The following is a 20,079-nucleotide window of genomic DNA, read 5'->3' as shown; positions in this document are numbered from 1 at the left end:
GAAATTGGTACTCTTTTCTAAATCGCTGTATCTCTTACAAACTTTGCCTTTATGTCTTTTGCGAAAAGATATTATTAATTTGAATTGCTATATTTCACATTTTTGCTGGGCTCACAGGAAACCAAAGCTTTGATTCGATTTTTTACTGGGGGGTTGGACAAAAGGGGGGTTGGAGCTCCCAAATGTGAAAATCTATAATCAGGCTTGCTTACTTAGGCATCTGGGTGGCTGGTTTCGTCATATTCCCACTTACACACCACTGGGATTTGAAAGGGCATACTATGCACCACACAACTTTTATTCTTTGTTTCATTTTCAGACGAATCGGGTGCCTAGGGCATTACGGGACATTTTGCTATTGGCTCCAATGTGGGCTGTGTGGAGGACATTGGTAAAGCATTTGGGGGGAGATCCCTAGTGTCGCGTTCTCGGGGACCTTGGCATACTGTCAGGCTTCTTCCCCGGGAGCACTGGGTTCGTGAGTCCTTGGGCCACTACCGTGGAGCGGCAGTGGCAGGCAAGATCACCTTCAAGGTAGAGACGAGACAAGACTGGACCGGAACCCCGGACTGGAGTTCTACACAGCAATACCCAGGACTGGAACGCACCGGACGGGTGCGCACTGGAGTGGAGCCCACTGGACTGGAACACACCGGAGTGGACCCACTGGACTGGAACATACAGGACCGGAACCCGCTGGACAGGAACACACAGGACTTAGGCTTCACCTACGCTTAGCCACCTTTCCCCGAGGGTTGAGCCCTCAGGTTCGGGCAGCCGGCAGGGCTTACAGGAAAAACCGGAACTGGAACTTGCAAGCAGGAACAGCAGGAATCAGGATACAGAAGTGCCCCCCCGGCACCTAGGCGAAAGCAAGGCAGATAGGCAGGGAATGTCTGGGTTCCAGCAGTAGGCAGGTTCAAAGCAAGTCTCAGGGCGGGCGGCTAGCAAAGCAGAAGTCAGGGTCAAAGCAAAGTCTCTGGGCAGGCGGCTAGCAAAGCAGTAGTCAGGTTCAAAACACAGTCACTGGGCAGGCGGCTAGCAAAGCAGTAGTCAGGGTCAAAGCAAAGTCTCTGGGCAGGCGGCTAGCAAAGCAGTAGTCAGGTTCAAAGCAGAGGTCAGGACAAGGAGCAAAACTATGGCTGCAGCTCCAGTATCACAGAGTACTGGCAACAGACAGAACAAGGGCAGAAGCCCCAGAAGCAAAAGAAAACACACACGGGAAAAACCAGAAAGCTAAACACGAGAAGACTAGGAGACTGTACACAAGCTAACAGGAAAGCTATGCCCAAGCTAATTGGTCATATACTAGAAACATACACAGAGCAAACTAAGGAGAACTAATAAAGCTGTACACAGGCTAACAAGCAAAGCTGTGCCCAAGCTAACAAGTCAAACATAGAAACTCACACAGAGCAAACAATGTAGCTGTGTACAGAGCACTCTACATATCAGGGCCCTTAGACGAAATGCAAAGGCAAGGGCTGCAGGCTCTAGGTGATTAATAAAGCCTTTCAACACCAGAGGCACAGCTGCAGCAATCTTCTTGCCTCCAAACAGAGGCTTGACACACAGAGAAGTCAGCCCACAGGAAGGAACAGCGGGAGCCATCTTGGATACTGGCATAGAGGAGTCGGCAGCCATCTTGGAAGAGGCATAGCCCACACAGGTGAGGTCCAGTAAGGCAATCAGCACACAGAGCCAGAAAGAAACTAAGACAGAGACAGACACAGAGACAAGCAGAAGCCAGCACAGCCACTGACTCCCAGAAAGAGGGTAAGAATGAGGGTGGTCACGGCCACAGACGTGACACCTAGACTACAGATCAATTGTCAATTAGAAGGAATGCGTCCTTGAGCCTGGGTTGGAAAACAATATATTTGTCTTGTGGGAACTAAAAGGCATATATATGATGCAACATTTACTTCACAGGGACGGGGGGCTTGATCCCGTCTGAGGACCTCTGTAGTGGAAGTGAATTTTAAAGATTGTTTTTCAACTCTGCCTTGACCGACAAGTGGACTCAGGGTCTGTATTTTTGATTAGAAGTAATTCTGTTTAAAAAAAAAAATGATTGTTTTAACTTTGATTTTGTGAAAATAAGTTAGAATGTAGAAGATAAGACACAGCTCTAATTAATCTGGTATGTGAAGGGAGCGGTGGAGCCTGTTTCGAGCTCAGACTGGCCTCCTGGACTGAGAAACATGTGACCACATTCCCACAGTATGGCTTGTTTACCAAACCAGAGAAATTCTCAAGCATTCATTAATTTTCTTTAGCTCTGAACATGAGTTCTAAGCCTAATAAAAAAAGGGGGGGGGGGGCCTTTTACAGTGAAGCTGGAAGCTCATCTATGGGTGGACGCATTGCATAGAACCAGACTCCTGGTCAAACTCTGGCTTCGCTGAAATAGGAGCTTCTCTCAGCTGATGTAAAAAGCCTGGATGCAGAGATTAAGGTCCAGTGATGATGTATGTATAGTGTATTATTGCTTCTTTTCCTGGTCTAGAAACTCCTAGCATTGCTTGGATGTAGGGACCAGTGATGTAATGATTGTTTATACGGATTGTTTCTTTTCAGTTATAATCATTGTATATATCTTATGTTTAAATCATGTTTATTCGAACAAAATACACAATAGCAAAACTACTTTTGTTACAGAAATGGAGTTTTTACATTTCTTCCCTTCCCCACCCTTCTATCCCCCCCTACTCCACCCCCCATTCCCCCTCCCTTGTACTAATATCACATTATTTATACATTCAATAAATGACTTCGTGCTGATGGAGTTAACGTATTCCAAAGAGGTGCCCACAATTGCTGAAATTTTTCCCCTGCCTGTGATTCAAAGTCAACAATCTCCACCCTCTCTATCCGCATCATTAACAGCATTTTCAACCGCCACTGTTGGAGGGAGGGTGCTTTAGTAGCCAACCACTCCGTTAGGATAATCTGTTTGCCAGCTATCACGGTTCTGGCTACAAATGCTGTAAAGCCCCTCGCCAAGGGCTGCCGCAACTGGGGTTGGCCAAACAGTAGAGCCGGATCATAGCTCCAACGCTGGTGCCAGATTTTATTAACATAGGTTATAATGGCCTTCCAGAGTCCTTCTATGCTTCTGCATGTCCAAAACATGTGTCCCAAGTTGGCACCCTCTGTTCCACACTTCGGGCACTCCCCCCAGGACGACAGACCCATATAAAACGCTCTTCTAGGGGGAATATGCAGCCGAAAAACAAATTTGTACTGTAATTCCCAGTGTGTAGACTGGTATGTCACCCTTCTGAGTGATAATACGTGAGACCGCACCAACGCTGAAGCAACATCTGTCCCAAAGTCTGTTGTCCACTGCTGAGATAGAGCTTTATAATCCGGTTCTGATAATCATTGTATATATCTTAATCATTGTGTATTTTAGATCCTCTAATAAAAGTCTCATTTACCTAACACGAATCCAAAAGAATCCACAGTAAAGCGAATGCTACATACCTGTAGAAGGTATTCTCCGAAGACAGCAGGCTGATTGTTCTCACTGATGGGTGACGTCCACGGCAGCCCCTCCAATCGGAAACTTCACTAGCAAAGTCCTTTGCTAGCCCTCGCGCGCCCGCGCGCACCGCGCATGCGCGGCCGTCTTCCCGCCCGAAACCGGCTCAAGCCGGCCAGTCCAGTATGTAGCAAGACAATACACTTCAAGGGAAGACACAACTCCAAAGGGGAGGCGGGCGGGTTTGTGAGAACAATCAGCCTGCTGTCCTCGGAGAATACCTTCTACAGGTATGTAGCATTCGCTTTCTCCGAGGACAAGCAGGCTGCTTGTTCTCACTGATGGGGTATCCCTAGCCCCCAGGCTCACTCAAAACAACAACCATGGTCAATTGGGCCTCGCAACGGCGAGGACATAACTGAGATTGACCTAAAAATTTTTACCAACTAACTGAGAGTGCAGCCTGGAACAGAACAAACAGGGCCCTCGGGGGGTGGAGTTGGATCCTAAAGCCCAAACAGGTTCTGAAGAACTGACTGCCCGAACCGACTGTCGCGTCGGGTATCCTGCTGCAGGCAGTAATGGGATGTGAATGTGTGGACAGAAGCCCACGTCGCAGCTTTGCAAATTTCTTCAATGGAGGCTGACTTCAAGTGGGCTACCGACGCAGCCATGGCTCTAACATTATGAGCCGTGACATGACCCTCAAGAGCCAGCCCCGCCTGGGCGTAAGTGAAGGAAATGCAATCTGCTAGCCAATTGGATATGGTGCGTTTCCCTACAGCCACTCCCCTCCTATTGGGATCAAAAGAAACAAACAATTGGGCGGACTGTCTGTGGGGCTGTGTCCGCTCCAGGTAGAAGGCCAATGCTCTCTTGCAGTCCAATGTGTGCAGCTGACGTTCAGCAGGGCAGGAATGAGGACGGGGAAAGAATGTTGGCAAGACAATTGACTGGTTCAGATGGAACTCCGACACGACCTTTGGCAGGAACTTAGGGTGAGTGCGGAGGACTACTCTGTTGTGATGAAATTTAGTGTAAGGGGCCTGGGCTACCAGGGCCTGAAGCTCACTGACTCTACGAGCCGAAGTAACTGCCACCAAGAAAATGACCTTCCAGGTCAAGTACTTCGGATGGCATGAATCCAGTGGCTCAAAAGGAGGTTTCATCAGCTGGGTGAGAACGACATTGAGATCCCATGACACTGTAGGAGGCTTGACAGGGGGCTTTGACAAAAGCAAACCTCTCATAAAGCGAACCACTAAAGGCTGTCCTGAGATCGGCTTACCTTCCACTTGGTAATGGTATGCACTGATTGCACTAAGGTGAACTCTGACGGAGTTGGTCTTCAGACCAGACTCAGACAAGTGCAGAAGGTATTCAAGCAGGGTCTGTGTAGGACAAGAGCGAGGATCTAGGGCCTTGCTGTCACACCAGACGGCAAACCTCCTCCAATGAAAGAAGTAACTTCTCTTGGTGGAGTCTTTCCTGGAAGCAAGCAAGATGCGGGAGACACCCTCTGGCAGACCCAAAGAGGCAAAGTCTACGCCCTCAACATCCAGGCCGTGAGAGCCAGGGACTGGAGGTTGGGATGCAGAAGAGCCCCTTCGTCCTGCGTGATGAGGGTCGGAAAACACTCCAATCTCCACGGTTCTTCGGAGGATAACTCCAGAAGAAGGGGGAACCAGATCTGACGCGGCCAAAAAGGAGCAATCAGAATCATGGTGCCTCGGTCTTGCTTGAGTTTCAACAAAGTCTTCCCCACCAGAGGGATGGGAGGATAAGCATACAGGAGGCCCTCCCCCCAATCCAGGAGGAAGGCATCCGACGCCAGTCTGCCGTGGGCCTGAAGCCTGGAACAGAACTGAGGGACCTTGTGGTTCACTTGAGATGCGAAGAGATCCACCAGGGGGGTGCCCCACGCCTGGAAGATCTGTCGCACTACACGGGAATTGAGCGACCACTCGTGAGGTTGCATAATCCTGCTCAACCTGTCGGCCAGACTGTTGTTTACGCCTGCCAGATATGTGGCTTGGAGCACCATGCCTTGACGGCGAGCCCAGAGCCACATGCTGACGGCTTCCTGACACAGGGGGCGAGATCCGGTGCCCCCCTGCTTGTTGACATAGTACATGGCAACCTGATTGTCTGTCTGAATTTGGATAATTTGGTGGGACAGCCGATCTCTGAAAGCCTTCAGAGCGTTCCAGATCGCTCGCAACTCCAGAAGATTGATCTGTAGATCGCTTTCTTGGAGGGACCACCTTCCTTGGGTGTGAAGCCCATCGACGTGAGCTCCCCATCCCAGGAGAGACGCATCCGTGGTCAGCACTTTTTGTGGCTGAGGAATTTGGAAGGGGCGTCCCAGAGTCAAATTGGAGCAAATCGTCCACCAATACAGGGATTCGAGAAAACTCGTGGACAGGTGGATCACGTCCTCTAGACCCCCAGCGGCCTGATACCACTGGGAGGCTAGGGTCCATTGAGCAGATCTCATGTGAAGGCGGGCCATGGGAGTCACATGAACTGTGGAGGCCATGTGGCCCAGCAATCTCAACATCTGCCGAGCTGTGATCTGCTGGGACGCTCGCACCCGCGAGACGAGGGACAACAAGTTGTTGGCTCTCGCCTCTGGGAGATAGGCGCGAGCCGTCCGAGAATCCAGCAGGGCTCCGATGAATTCGAGTTTCTGCACTGGGAGAAGATGGGACTTTGGGTAATTTATCACAAACCCCAGTAGCTCCAGGAGGCGAATAGTCATCTGCATGGACTGCAGGGCTCCTGCCTCGGATGTGTTCTTCACCAGCCAATCGTCGAGATATGGGAACACGTGCACCCCCAGCCTGCGAAGCGCCGCTGCTACCACAGCTAGGCACTTTGTGAACACCCTGGGCGCAGAGGCGAGCCCAAAGGGTAGCACACAGTACTGGAAGTGACGTGTGCCCAGCTGAAATCGCAGATACTGTCTGTGAGCTGGCAGTATCGGGATGTGTGTGTAGGCATCCTTCAAGTCCAGAGAGCATAGCCAATCGTTTTGCTGAATCATGGGGAGAAGGTGGAGCCAGTCAAAAGCTCGTCCCTTGCTTTTGCTGGGGAGCCGCGGGGCCTTGCTGAGGCGCACGCTGCTGACGAGAGCGAGCGCGCTGGGGCTTAGCCTGGGCCACAGGCTGTCGGGAAGGAGGATTGTACCTACGCTTGCCAGAAGTATAGGGAACAGTCTTCCTTCCCCCGAAAAAATCGTCTACCTGTAGAGGTAGAAGCTGAAGGCTGCCGGCGGGCGAACTTGTCGAATGCGGTGTCCCGCTGGTGGAGAGACTCTACCACCTGTTCGACTTTTTCGCCAAAAATGTTGTCCGCACGGCAAGGCGAGTCCGCAATCCGCTGCTGGAGTCTATTCTCCATGTCGGCGGCACGCAGCCATGAGAGCCTGCGCATCACCACACCTTGAGCAGCGGCCCTGGACGCAACATCAAAAGTGTCATAAACTCCTCTGGCCAGGAATTTTCTGCACGCCTTCAGCTGCCTGACCACCTCCTGAAAAGGCTTGGCTTGCTCGGGGGGAAGAGCATCAACCAAGCCCGCCAACTGCCGCACATTGTTCCGCATGTGGATGCTCGTGTAGAGCTGGTAAGACTGGATCTTGGACACGAGCATAGAGGAATGGTAGGCCTTCCTCCCAAAGGAGTCTAAGGTTCTAGCGTCTTTGCCCGGGGGCGCCGAAGCATGTTCCCTAGAACTCTTAGCCTTCTTTAGGGCCAGATCCACAACTCCAGAATCATGAGGCAACTGCGTGCGCATCAGCTCTGGGTCCCCATGGATCCGGTACTGGGACTCGATCTTCTTGGGGATGTGGGGATTACTTAATGGCTTGGTCCAGTTCGCAAGCAATGTCTTTTTCAGGACATGGTGCAAGGGAACAGTGGACGCTTCCTTAGGTGGAGAAGGATAGTCCAGGAGCTCAAACATTTCAGCCCTGGGCTCGTCCTCCACAACCACCGGGAAGGGGATGGCCGTAGACATCTCCCGGACAAAGGAGGCAAAAGACAGACTCTCGGGAGGAGAAAGCTGTCTCTCAGGAGAGGGAGTGGGATCAGACGGAAGACCCTCAGACTCCTCGTCAGAGAAATATCTGGGATCTTCCTCTTCCTCCCACGAGGCCTCACCCTCGGTGTCAGACACAAGTTCACGGACCTGTGTCTGCAACCTCGCCCTGCTCGACTCTGTGGAGCCACGTCAACGATGGGGGCGTCGAGAGGTAGACTCCCTGACCCGCATCGGCGAAGCTCCCTCCGCCGACGTAGTCGGGGAGCCTTCCTGGGAGGTGGCCGCGGTCGGCACCGCACGCGGTACCGACGTCGGGGACCTCAACCTGGGCGATGGGCCAGCCGGCGCCACGCTCGACGGTACCGGAGGCGCAAGCACCGCCGGTACCGGAGGGGTAGGGCGCAACAGCTCTCCCAGAATCTCTGGGAGAACGGCCCGGAGGCTCTCGTTTAGAGTGGCTGCGGAGAAAGGCTGAGAGGTCGATGCAGGCGTCGACGTCAGAACCTGTTCCGGGCGTGGAGGCTGTTCCGGGCTGTCCAGAGCGGAGCGCATCGACACCTCCTGAACAGAGGGTGAGCGGTCCTCTCGGTGCCGATGCCTGCTGGGTGCCGAATCCCTCGGCGACCCAGAGCTCTCGGTGCCGACACGGGGAGGAGACCGGTGTCGATGCTTCTTCGATTTCTTCCGAAGCATGTCACCGGAGCTCCCCGGCACCGACGAGGAGGACGTCGAATCCATCCGTCGCTTCCTCGGGGCCGAGACTGAAGAAGGTCGATCTCGGGGGGGCTGTACCGCAGGAGCCCTCAGGGTAGGAGGAGACCCACCCGAGGGCTCACCGCCACCAGCAGGGGAATGGACAGCCCTCACCTGCACTCCACCCGATGCACCACCGTCCGACGACATCAGCAGACGAGGTCCTGGTACCACCGACGTCGATGCAGCTATCCGATGTCTCGGCGCCGATGCAGAGGCCCGATGCCTCGATGCACTCGATGCAGGGGCGGCCGAGGAAGATGGTCTGGACGCTGACGACGTCGATGCACTCGAAGATCCCGGTGCCGATGCCGACGAAGAGCCCGAGAACAACACGTTCCACTGGGCTAGTCTCGCTACCTGAGTCCGCCTTTGAAGCAGGGAACACAGACTACAGTTCTGAGGGCGGTGCTCGGCCCCCAGACACTGAAGACACGACGAGTGTCGATCAGTGAGCGAGATAACCCGGGCGCACTGGGTGCACTTCTTGAAGCCGCTGGAAGGCTTCGATGTCATGGGCGGAAAAATCACGCCGGCGAAATCAAAAGCCGAAATGGCGAAATTTGGAGCACCAAAATTTAGAGGGAGAAAAAAATCTCGACCGAGGCCGAAAGAGGCCTACCCCGACGACGAAAGAAAACTTACCGGGGCAAAAAAGCTAGAAGTACGGGGAGGATTTACACGAAACCCGGCGAGGGGTTTCCGGAGCACTTCCCGACTAGGACAAAGCTTTCCCGAAGGAAAAAAACACGTTCAAAACAAATTGGACGCGCGAGGTCGACTTTCCGGGGCTCGACACGGCGAAAACACGACCGTACCGAGTGCGGACAAAAGAAGGACTGGCCGGCTTGAGCCGGTTTCGGGCGGGAAGACGGCCGCGCATGCGCGGTGCGCGCGGGCGCGCGAGGGCTAGCAAAGGACTTTGCTAGTGAAGTTTCCGATTGGAGGGGCTGCCGTGGACGTCACCCATCAGTGAGAACAAGCAGCCTGCTTGTCCTCGGAGAATTACTGAGTAGTCTGTGTCAGTAAAGCAGGCTGTAAAACCAGGTCAGAACAACCTCCAAACTAAAATAGGGCCTACTCGGGACAACAGATTTGCTTACAGCCAGATTAAACATTAAATCACCTCTTTAGAGCGAAGGGCGTTAAATTGGATATAAGATACAGAGTTTCTTCAACACAATATCAGAAGAGGAACTCACTGTCTCAGGCCTTTATGGAGTTCTATACCAAAGGGCGCCTTTGAGGATTTGACGGTTTTGAAAAATAGTAGGGGGATGTAGGTCACACACTAAACGACTAGGATGATACATGTTTGAGGGTTATACCTAGCTAACACCCTGTGCGAGGTTGTGGGAATGTTATTTCAGAACGGTCCATTGTGCTTATTGTACACAATCCCAATTATTTCATATGGGGGGCCAGCAATCCCCTCTTTGTCTCAAATGTGGGAATGCTGTCAACTCCTTTCATAATGCATTCTGGCTCTGCCCGCTGATACATTTCTGGGGGAAAATTAGGCATTACTTCAATACATTCTAGGATTAGAGGTGGAAGGATCGGTGGACCAAATTTTATTGGACAGGATGGGAACCTTTCGCAGCAGAAATAAGGGCGGTCTCCTATTGTTTTAGAAATTATGCTTAGTGGCACATAAATGATTCATTTTGTGTGGTTTATATTTATTTTCATATTTCTATTGTATATTTATTTTTATTTGCACATTGTTTTAAATCTTATGTTTTTAGACCCCTGAAGAAGGCTTTCCGCCAAAACACGGACCGTGTAGGGTCCCAATAAACTTTGTTTGGAGCTCTTACTTCTGTGTTTGGGCTGGTCACTTGGACTTGGTTCTCTTCCACCCTGTGTTTGTTCTGATTGAGTTAAAAGACAGAGGGAAACAGAAACCAGAGAATGATTTGAAAAATCATACAACCAGACAACAAAAGGTAGAAAAAATAATTTTCTATTTTGTGATTAGGTCAGATTTGAAATGTATATCCTGCCAGAGCTGGTGTTAGACATGGCTGGGGCGCAGGACAGAAATTTGGGAGGGGACCCCAAAGCACACTACCAGGCCATGCCTTCTTCAGTTTCCAACAGGCTTAAGGCTCTCTGGCCAGGGGGCAGGTGACCTAGTTGCACTCCCTTAACACTATCCCAGGCATGTGTGATCTTTATATTTTGCACAGTATAGGAGAAAATGCATCTTTTTCTATTTCTTTGGTGTGGCTTCTTGGGATTTTGGTTTAATTTATGTTAATCATTTGTGGTCAGCTATTAAGTATTTGGCATTTATGTTCTGTGTATGACTGAGGTAGTCCGTTAGCATGAATTTTCTATGTAGCATTCTGTAGTAATTTGGCTTGTTCAGTTTTCCCTGATAGTGGAGAGGATATTGGGGGGGGGGGGGGGGGGGGGGGGGGGGGGGATGGGTTTTAAAAAAAAGTCTTTGTACTGTATTGTATGCGATATAGAAAATAAAAAACAAAAAAAACAAAAAGGCACACAACTGCTTACAAAACAGTAAATAAAAAACAACAAAGCAGTGGAATCAAATGTATTTATTGGAACAATACCCGACGTGGCCACGTTTCGCCCTCAGGCTGCGTCAGGGGTATAAACTATCAAAAGTGTATGTAAATATATCATACACACTAGTAGTTCCAAAAATCTAGTTCCATTTATCTGCTACTTCCAACTGAACTGATATGCCTGAGGGCGAAACGTGGCCACGTCGGGTATTGTTCCAATAAATACATTTGATTCCACTGCTTTGTTGTTTTTTATTTGCGATATAGAAAATGACAGTTGTACAGAATATTGTTTCTTCTTATACTAAAATGATTTAAATATAAAATCACAACTGTTTGACGCTTGTGAGGATGGGATCACACTGAGTCTGCGGGGATGGGGACTAAAAACCAATGCAGATTTTGCGCCACAGTCAGAGTGACAGCTGACATAACTCCACAGAGAGGCTAATTCCTAAACAGCTTATCCCAAATGTATAGATTTAAATTCCTACTAAATATAAAAAAACATTTATTTGGAGCACTCTATCTACCATATAAAACTATTGTGCAAGATCATAACTGCATTAGTTGCAATTGCAGTACAAAAAAAAAAAAAAAAGAAATCAAAGAGTAGCACCCCCCCCCCCCCCCCAAAGGAGCGATGCCCCAGTTGCGGCAGCCATTCTTAGAGAAGAGCCAGAATAGGCAGGAATAACTGGGGATCGCTCCTGCCCTAACAACAACCCTAGATCACTAGAAATTGTAAGAAAGGCATAGGGGAGCCTACAGGTGCGTGTGGGGGAGAGGGGGAGAGGAAAAACGTGACAAAAGGGACAATGCACAAATTCTTTAAACTTACAAATGATTTCTGCATTACAGAAAAAGAGAAATGTCTATCTCCCAATGCAATCCAGCAGGAGCAGAGCTCAGCTGAATGCAATGCTATTTCTCAGAGGAGACCATAAGCTAGGAAGGGTCTTCAAGCAGCTAGGAAGAATTCAGCCTTATACCTACAGTGATGATTACAAATAGAAGCAGAACTACAAACACTGCACTAGGATGAAAATTTTAAAAGATGGCCAAAAGTCTCCCTCTAGTGACTGTCAGGTGAGCCCTTCATTTCATTTATTACTTATAGACTGCCTATTTTCACAATCCTAAATGGTCACTGGTATTCATCCCAGAGTACTGAAAGAGTTCAAAAATGAACTTGCACAACTATTGTTAGTAATATGTAATTTATCTTTAGTAGAGAGATGTGGTAGCTGTGTTAGTCCACTTCTAAAGCCAGTCAATAGAAATAGAATAAAATAAAACATACTGAAAGAGATATTCCCATCCCCACCAGTGCTGGCCTTCTGACAGCCACCCAATTTAAAGCTAGTGAGAATTAAGAAGAGAATGGCACACATCCTTGCAATATATCCAGCTGCAAACTATGCCAAAACATTTCACAAGCCCCCACAGTCATTCACAAAGGAAAAATATTCAACACAAAGGAGTTCGTCACATGCTCATCTTCCAATGTAGTATATTTATTTATTTATTTTAGTTACATTTGTACCCCGCGCTTTCCCACTCATGGCAGGCTCAATGCGGCTTACATATTATATACAGGTACTTATTTACCTGGGGCAATGGAGGGTTATGTGACTTGCCCAGAGTCACAAGGAGCTGCCTGTGCCTGAAGTGGGAATCGAACTCAGTTCCTCAGGACCAGAGTCCACCACCCTAACCATTAGGCCACTCCTCCACTGTTGCTACTATTTGAGATTCTACATGGAATGTTGCTATTCCACTAGCAACATTCCATGTAGAAGTCGGCCCTTGCAGATCACCAATGTGGCCGCGCAGGCTTCTGCTTCTGTGAGTCTGACGTCCTGCACATAGACTCACAGAAACAGAAGCCTGCGCAGCCTTCTACATGGAATGTTGCTAGTGGAATAGCAACATTCCATGTAGAGTCTCCAATAGTAGCAACATTCCATGTAGAATCTCCAATAGTATCTATTTTATTTTTGTTACATTTGTACCCTGCGCTTTCCCACTCATGGCAGGCTCAATGCGGCTTACACGGGGTAATGGAGGGTTAAGTGACTTGCCCAGAGTCACAAGGAGCTGCCTGTGCCTGAAGTGGGAATCGAACTCAGTTCCTCAGTTCCCCAGGACCAGAGTCCACCACCCTAACCACTAGGCCACTCCTCCCTTATATGTCATCCAGTGCAAAAATATGTGACGAAGGACATATTGGAGAAACAGGCCAGATGCTAAAGACAAGATTTAATTTACCTAGACATCACATGAAGAATGCTGGTGCCAGCCTGGTTCCCACCCCTGTAGGACAGCACTTTACAAAACCAGATCACTGTACCAGTGACTTCATAGTAAGAATCCTGAAAGGGAACTTTAAAACAATACAGGAACGTAAGACCTTTGAAGTCAAAATGATTAACTATTTTGACACCCACCAGAAAGGACTTAACAAAGATCTAGGTTTTCTAGCCCATTATAAACCATGAAATTTCACTGCTTTGCCACCCTCTGATCACCATGCATATCTCCCTGTCCCCCATCCTTTCAGCCCTCTCTGTTTCTCACCTAGCCCACCCCTCCCTCATCCTTTCAGACTGTCACTGAAATACTTTGATGATTCACTTATATATGCTGTTACTTATCAAAATGTGCTTATTTCTGAACCAACGGGTGGCCAATGTAACACCGATTTTTAAAGGGTTCCAGAGCTGATCTGGGAAATGTACTTGCTAATGTACTATCATGTTCTACCATTCATGTTACCCAAAATCCTTCTGTTATATTAAATGTATACTTTCTCATGTATTCTCACTATTCATGATGTATTGTAAGCCACATTGAGCCTGCAAAAAAGATGGGATAATGTGGGATACAAATGCAACAAATAAATAAATTACAGATAGGTGAGCCTGAGGTTGGTGCTGTGCAAAATGGTAGAGACTATTATAAAGAACAAAATTACAGAGCATATTCAAAAGCATGGATTAATGAAACAAAGCCAACATAGATTTAGTGAAGGGAGATCTTGCCTCACCAATCTATTACATTTCTTTGAAGGGGAGAACGAACATGTGGATAAAGTTGAGTCAGTCAATATTATGTATCTGGATTTTCAAAAGGTGTTTGACAAAGTACCTCATGAAAGACTCCAGAGGAAATTGGAGAGTCACAGGATAGGAGGTAAAAGATAGAAAACAGAGTAGGGTTAAATGGTCAGTATTCTCAATGGAGAAGGATAGATAGTTGGGTTCCCCAGGGGTCTGTGTTGGGACCGCTGCTTTTTAATATATTTATAAATGATCTAGAGATGGGAATAATTTATAAATATGTTAAAAAGCAGCGGTCCCAGCACAGACCCCTGGGGAACCCAACTATCTATCCTTCTCCATTGAGAATACTGACCATTTAACCCTACTCTGTTTTCTATCTTTTAACCAGTTTGTTGACACAAAGTTATTCAACGTTGTTAAATCACAAGAGGATTGTGAAAAATGACAAGAGGACCTTATGAGACTGGGCATCTAAATGGCAGATAACATTTAATGTGAGCAGTGCAAAGTGATGCAGGTGGGAAAGAGGAACCTGAATTATAGTTATGTAATGCAAGGTTCCACATTAGGAGTCACCGACCAGGAAAGGGATCTAGGCGTCATCAATGATATGCTTCCATGCGCCTATCTTGAACATTCTTAAGAGCTGTGCCCCAATCCACGGGGACTGTATTTGTCTTAGTAACCGCCAAGACCACCGAGTCAACCACAGGAGGCCTAAGGAGGTTCCTCACCCAGTTCCATCAATCCGGCCTCTTCAGAGATCATACCTTCTCTCAAATAGTCTGCTCCCTCCAAAGAGGGAATTTCCTGATCATGATCAGAAAGCAGATCCTCCTCTAAGTCCCAGGCCCCCCTGGGATGCTTTGCAGGCAGTGCCTGCCTCTCCAATCCCTGCTCCAGCAGAGCTGTAAGAGGACTGGTTTTGTGCATCAGAAAGGCCCTATGCATTTATAAGACAAACTGTGGCAGGAAACCAACCCCCCCCCCCCTGAGGGCCCCGGAAAAGCTACATCTGCTTGCTCTAAAACGGAAGACTGCAGAGCAGAAGGCTGATCCGCCAGTACCGCATGAGTTAAAATGGCAGCGTTTCCTGCCATCACAAAAGCTGATGCTGAATCTGAGCTGCCCAAATCTGTAGGAACCGCGGCCGCCGGCGCAGATGATTCAGTGTGTCTTGACGGACCGGCTTCCCCTTCATTATCCGCACAGGCGACTGATAAATAAATTGAGTGTCCTCGGTATGGGACCTAGAGTAACTGATTGGGTTAAAAATTGGTTGAATGAAAGAAGACGGAGGGTAGTGGTAAATGGAGCTTGCTCTGAAGAAAAGGATGTCATCAGTGGAGTACCGCAGAATCTTTTTAACGTCTTTGTGAGTGATATTGCGGAAGTGCTGTCTGGTAAGGTTTGTCTCTTTGCGGATGATATCAAACTCTGCAACAGAGTGGATACCCTGGAGGGTGTGAATGACATGAGGAAGGACCTAGCGAAGCTAGAGGAATGGACCGATATTTGGCAACTAAGGTTTAATCCCAAAAAATGCAGGGTCATGAACTTGGGTAGCAAGAATTCTAGGGAATAGTACAGTATAGGGAGTGAAGTGCTTCAGTGTACAAAGGAAGAGCAGGACTTGGGGGTGATTGTGTCTGATGACCTTAAAACTTTCAAACAGGTAGAAAAAGCGATGGCCAGAGCCAGAAGGATGCTGGGGTGCATAAAGAGTGACATGACCATCAGGAAAAAGGAGGTGATAGTGCCATTGTACAAGTCTCTGGTGAGGCCCCATTTGGAGTAATGTGTGCAGTTCTGGAGACCGCACTTACGGAAAAATATAAACAGAATGGAGTCGGTCCAGAGGGCAGCTACAAAATTAGTAAGCGGTCTTGAACGCAAAAAATAAAGGGACAGGCTTATGAACCTCAACATGTATACACTGGGAGAGAGGAGACATGATAGAGACGTTTAAATATCTCAAGGGCATTTATGTACAGGAAGAGAGCCTTCTTCAACTGAAGGAGAGCTCTGGAATGAGGGGGATATGACGAAGTTAAGAGGGAATAGGTTTAGGAGTAATCTAAGGAAGTATCATTTCACAGAAAGGGTGGTGGAGGCATGGAATGGCCTCCCGGTGGAGGTTGTGGAGTCTTACCTACAAATGCACTCAGTCTGTTGCCCTCACTACCTCTCTACCCTCATCTCCCCTTACGTTCCCGCCCGTAACCTCCGTTCACAGGATAAATCCCTCCTCTCAGTACCCTTCTCCACCACCGCCAACTCCAGGCTCCGCTCATTCTGCCTCGCCTCACCCTATGCTTGGAACAACCTTCCTGAACCCTTACGCCAAGCCCCCTCCCTGCCCGTCTTCAAGTCTTTGCTTAAAGCCCACCTCTTCAATGCTGCGTTCGGCACCTAACCCTTACCGTTCAGTGAATCCAGAATGCCCCAATTTGACTGCCCCTATCGGACCGACCGTTCACTTGTCTATTAGATTGTAAGCTCTTTGAGCAGGGACTGTCTCTCTTTGTTAAATTGTACAGCGCTGCGTAACCCTAGTAGCGCTCTAGAAATGTTAAGTAGTAGTAGTAGTATCATTTCACAGAAAGGGTGGTGGAGGCATGGAATGGCCTCCCGGTGGAGGTTGTGGAGTCGAGGACTGTGTCAGAATTTAAAAAGGCACGGGAAAAGAATGTGGGATCGCTTAGGAAAAGGAAGAGTTAGGGGTTACAGAGGATGGGCAGATTGGATGGACCATTTGGCCTTTATCTGTCGTCATGTTTCTATCAACGGCGATGCAAAATTTGCATACCCCCATAGCCGCGAGCCCCAGCCGCAGACACATTGAACACCATCTGAGCTTCTCTGCCATGTCTGCAATTAAATGCGCTGGCATGGCTATTTCACTGTTTGTTTGTTTTTTAACTGTGTGTCGTAGAAAAATCAAAGCTAGAAAGAAGCAAACTGCCACAGACAGAGGCGAACACAGAGCTGCCCTGCTCACTCGCATACTTTTACTTATTTATTATTATTATTATGCAGCTGCTCTCCCAAAGCCATCAAACACTCTTCCCTTGAAGAGGTTGAGGCCGGCCAACAACCTGCAGGAAAGCTAATGCACAGGAGGGAGATCAAGGGAGGATGGGGGGGGGGGGGGGGAAGAGACCCAGCCACCCAAGTGTGACACCCCCTAGGCTTCAGGAGACTCCTGTGGGTCTCGGCCTCCAGAACTGCAAGAAACACTGAGGCACAGAATAAAACACCACCTCCAGGAAAACCTAAAACACACTTACTCCCCAAACAAATCCCCAGATATATCTATTTAAAAGTAAGAGCAGAGAGATAGAGAAACACTGAAAGGGCTCACTACCTTCCACCTGCTGGAGACTGATAATACTGAGTCTAGTTACAGTTAGCCAGGGCTCTTATTGGCTCTCCCTAGAGTCAGAGTTTTCAGTCTCCACATGCTTGAAGGCGTGCACAACCCATCAGTTGCATTCTGGGCCAGTCCAGAGGGACGCTAAGGAAAAATAATATTTTCTTATTTACGTGGAGATCGGACTTTGGTGTTCCACAGAGTTCACCACTGTCTCCAATCTTGTTTAATGTATTTATGAGCTCATTGGGCTCAGCTTTGGAGGCATCAAGTTATTGTGGGTTTTTTTAAATTCCAGTAACATTAGATTTTTCAAAATTACAGACATTTATGACTGTAAAGCCTTGATTCAAATTTTGAACTAGTCAGCATTTATTAAAACGTAATGCAGCTAAGACTAAATTGTTATATTTTTGCAATGATGCTACTTTGGTCCCTTGTAGTGTGACTATAACCTCAGGAGAACAGTTGCAGTTGAAAGATCCACTAGGGTTCTGGGTATTACTTTGGATACTCAATTGACAACTAGTTATTTTTAAATTATGACAATGGAGAGCAATGAGATCTCGCTCTTTTTTTAACAACATTTTCGCATGCTGGCTATTGTACAATCTCAGTTGCATTACTGTAGTGTTCTTTTTTTCAGATGTTTGATTTAAGTTTAAGATTTTAAAGTTGCAGTTATTACAAATCCGCAAACGAATCTTTTCCGGAGTTGGGAAGGCGGTAGAACGAGAGGACATGAAATGAGATTGAAGGGGGGCAGACTCAGGAAAGATGTCAGGAAGTATTTCTTCACGGAGAGGGTGGTGGACGCTTGGAATGCCCTCCCGCGGGAGGTGGTGGACATGAAAACGGTAACGGAATTCAAGCATGCGTGGGACAGGCATAAAGGAATCCTGTGCAGAAGGAATGGATCCACAGAAGCTTAGTTGAAATTGGGTGGCGGGGGGAAGAGGGGTTGGTGGTTGAGAGGCTAGGATGGGGGAGGGCAGACTTATACGGGGTCTGTGCCGGAGCCGGAGATGGGAGGCGGGACAGACTTATACGGTCTGTGCCCTGAAAAAGACAGGTACAAATCAAGGTAAGGTATACACATATGAGTTTATCGTGGGCAGACTAGATGGACCGTGCAGGTCTTTTTCTGCCGTCATCTACTATGTTACTATGTAAAGCCCGTTTCATGAAAAATTAAACGGGCCCTAGGAAGGCTCTCCTCTAAGCAATTTCTCCTCTCTCCCCTGCCCCCCCCCCCCCGTGTCCCACGATTCTGGCCTCCCCTTCATATCCAGCGATTCTCCTCTGCCCTGCCCTCCCATGTCCAGCGATCCTTCCCTCCCCTCCCATCCATGGCTAGTGACTCTGTCCTTCCTGCCACCCTGCCTTTAAGCCGTTCATCTTACAGTGGTGGAAATAAGTATTTGATCCCTTGCTGATTTTGTAAGTTTGCCCACTGACAAAGACATGAGCAGCCCATAATTGAAGGGTAGGTTATTGGTAACAGTGAGAGATAGCACATCACAAATTAAATCCGGAAAATCACATTGTGGAAAGTATATGAATTTATTTGCATTCTGCAGAGGGAAATAAGTATTTAATCCCTCTGGCAAACAAGACCTAATACTTGGTGGCAAAACCCTTGTTGGCAAGCACAGCGGTCAGACGTCTTCTGTAGTTGATGATGAGGTTTGCACACGTCAGGAGGAATTTTGGTCCACTCCTCTTTGCAGATCATCTCTAAATCATTAAGAGTTCTGGGCTGTCGCTTGGCAACTCGCAGCTTCAGCTCCCTCCATAAGTTTTCAATGGGATTAAGGTCTGGTGACTGGCTAGGCCACTCCATGACCCTAATGTGCTTCTTCCTGAGCCACTCCTTTGTTGCCTTGGCTGTATGTTTTGGGTCATTGTCGTGCTGGAAGACCCAGCCACGACCCATTTTTAAGGCCCTGGCGGAGGGAAGGAGGTTGTCACTCAGAATTGTACGGTACATGGCCCCATCCATTCTCCCATTGATGCGGTGAAGTAGTCCTGTGCCCTTAGCAGAGAAACACCCCCAAAACATAACATTTCCACCTCCATGCTTGACAGTGGGGACGGTGTTCTTTGGGTCATAGGCAGCATTTCTCTTCCTCCAAACACGGCGAGTTGAGTTCATGCCAAAGAGCTCAATTTTTGTCTCATCTGACCACAGCACCTTCTCCCAATCACTCTCGGCATCATCCAGGTGTTCACTGGCAAACTTCAGACGGGCCGTCACATGTGCCTTCCGGAGCAGGGGGACCTTGCGGGCACTGCAGGATTGCAATCCGTTATGTCGTAATGTGTTACCAATGGTTTTCGTGGTGACAGTGGTCCCAGCTGCCTTGAGATCATTGACAAGTTCCCCCCTTGTAGTTGTAGGCTGATTTCTAACCTTCCTCATGATCAAGGATACCCCACGAGGTGAGATTTTGCGTGGAGCCCCAGATCTTTGTCGATTGACAGTCATTTTGTACTTCTTCCATTTTCTTACTATGGCACCAACAGTTGTCTCCTTCTCGCCCAGCGTCTTACTGATGGTTTTGTAGCCCATTCCAGCCTTGTGCAGGTGTATGATCTTGTCCCTGACATCCTTAGACAGCTCCTTGCTCTTGGCCATTTTGTAGAGGTTAGAGTCTGACTGATTCACTGAGTCTGTGGACAGGTGTCTTTCATACAGGTGACCATTGCCGACAGCTGTCTGTCATGCAGGTAACGAGTTGATTTGGAGCATCTACCTGGTCTGTAGGGGCCAGATCTCTTACTGGTTGGTGGGGGATCAAATACTTATTTCCCTCTGCAGAA

General features: G+C 48.4%; 1 protein-coding gene across 3 annotated transcripts in view; it reads right to left on the bottom strand.

The window, feature by feature from the left end:
* Positions 1-20,079, bottom strand: part of LOC115467820 (leucine-rich repeat-containing protein 51-like) — a 65,867-nt gene that overhangs the window by 28,911 nt on the left and 16,877 nt on the right. The window lies entirely within an intron of this gene.

Source organism: Microcaecilia unicolor, chromosome 4 (genome assembly GCF_901765095.1).
Source record: "Microcaecilia unicolor chromosome 4, aMicUni1.1, whole genome shotgun sequence".
NCBI classification, from domain to species: Eukaryota; Metazoa; Chordata; class Amphibia; order Gymnophiona; family Siphonopidae; genus Microcaecilia; species Microcaecilia unicolor.
Note: the sequence above shows the minus strand (reverse complement) of the source record. Positions and strands in the feature narration are given on the sequence as shown.